We start from the raw sequence: 2007 nt of genomic DNA on the forward strand, positions 1-2007 counted from the left end.
GCAGGGCTTCAGCCATTTTTACTCAAGTGCCAGTGATGGGTTTCACCCCAAGATGTACTCACACCCTTCTGGAATCCATGTCAGACCAGCCTTGGCCCCAGCCATGGAGCTGAATGGGGCACACACATGGTCCAGCTATCTCGACAGCGACGGTCTTCTAGAAGCAGACGATGCATTAACTATTTCACCGTTGTTTTAGGTTTTCTTCTCACCCCCTCAGGTTGGGGGTGTCTTGGGCTTTACAGGTTGAAGTGGACAGGTAGGCAGGTGAAGATCTCTCCTAACTAGACACTGAAGTTTAGGGCTGAGACTTGTTCTTGATAATCCTGTGGGCAAGCATTGGGCATGAAGGGGACCTGACCTGCAGCTGTGTGTGTGCATGTGTTGCATGTGTTGCATGTGTGTGCATGTGTATATAGGTGTATGTGTGTACATGTATGTATGTGTGCATATGCACACGTGTGTAGTTTATATACGTATACACACATATATATGCATGTGTGTATGTTTGTGGGCATTCACATGCATCCTTCAGACTAGCAATCACAGAATCTCAGCTCTGACAGCAGCCTTAGAGGGCATCTGGTCCAACTGGACCTGAATAAAAATTCACACTATAACATCCCTGACAAGTGGCCATGCAGGGAGGGAGAGCCAGCTACCCCAGGGAAGCCTGTTTCACTTGGGCACAGCTGGTTTTGTCGGGAGGTTCCTCCTTACAGGTGCTCACTATTATACTCAACACACTTACTTCACCCATTGTGCCCAGTATGCTGAGTTAACTCTTTACCCCTAGTTCACCTGTTATACCTGGTTTGCCCATTATGTCCATTACACCCACTTCATCCATTACACCCAGTATACCTAGTTCATCATTATACTTAATCCACCCATTATGCTGCGTCCAGTAGACTTGGTTCATCCATTATTCCTAGTATACCTAGCGAACCTGGTTTATCCATTATACTTAGTAGACCTAGTTCACCCATTATACCTAATTCACCTATTATGACCATGACCACTGGTTCATCCATTATATCCATTATGCCTAGTTCACCATTACATCTAGTTTACTTATTACACCTAGTTCATCTTTGTTGTTTCTTGCAAAAGACACTCCATCTCCCCAAACTGGATATTTTTGCTGAGTGTTTCCCATGCCTAGAATACCCTCCCTCTTTACCTCCATCCGCTTCCTTGCTTCAAGTCCCAGCTTAATTTTTACTTTCTACAGGAAGTTTTCCCAATATCGTTGAATTCGAGTGCTTTCCTTTTATCCATCATTTCCTTTTCATCTTGTATATGAGGAAATTGAGGGAATGAGGGGATTAAGACATCAAGTTGTTAATTGTGGGGATTGAGTGAACCATGTTTGACTCCATCTCGTGACTCGGTTCTGGAGCTAGCTCAATTCCCTTTCTATTCAATTATGGGTCTAGTCCAACTTCTGTCTTGTCAGAAAACTTTATTTAATTGTGGGAATTGAGAGAAAACCTTATTGCATTGTTTGAACCTGGCCCTGAATGACTGGGAAGGTTAGAGACCCTTAACTGAAGACATAGGTTATGCTGACCAGAAACTCAGTCAGATCCAAAGACTGATGCAAGGGGCTTTCTCATACTTGTATATCCCAAGCAACCAATATATCTTATATGAAAACTGGCCCCATACTGATCAATTGGTGATTGTTTTCATGTTCCTTTGATTGTTTACAGACACTTTGTGGGGTTGGGACACCTCCTTTTCTGAATCCTGAGAATTGTATCTGTTCACTCTTTTTCTCCCAACTTGAAAAGTCCCTAATCTTTCATTCAATTAGAAATCTGATTACATAATGTTGTATTGTTTCCTTTTAACTAATTAGCCTTATTCAATTAGTTGTTTTTAATATATAAAAGCCTGTCTCCCTGTATTCAGGGTCCAGTCCTAAGCTGAAGAGGTCTGGTGCTGATTTGTCAGGCAACTGCCACGCATCGTTTAATAAATTGATATGTTCAGATGAAACCT

The sequence above is a fragment of the Dromiciops gliroides genome, chromosome 1, assembly GCF_019393635.1.
Source record: "Dromiciops gliroides isolate mDroGli1 chromosome 1, mDroGli1.pri, whole genome shotgun sequence".
NCBI lineage: Eukaryota > Metazoa > Chordata > Mammalia > Microbiotheria > Microbiotheriidae > Dromiciops > Dromiciops gliroides.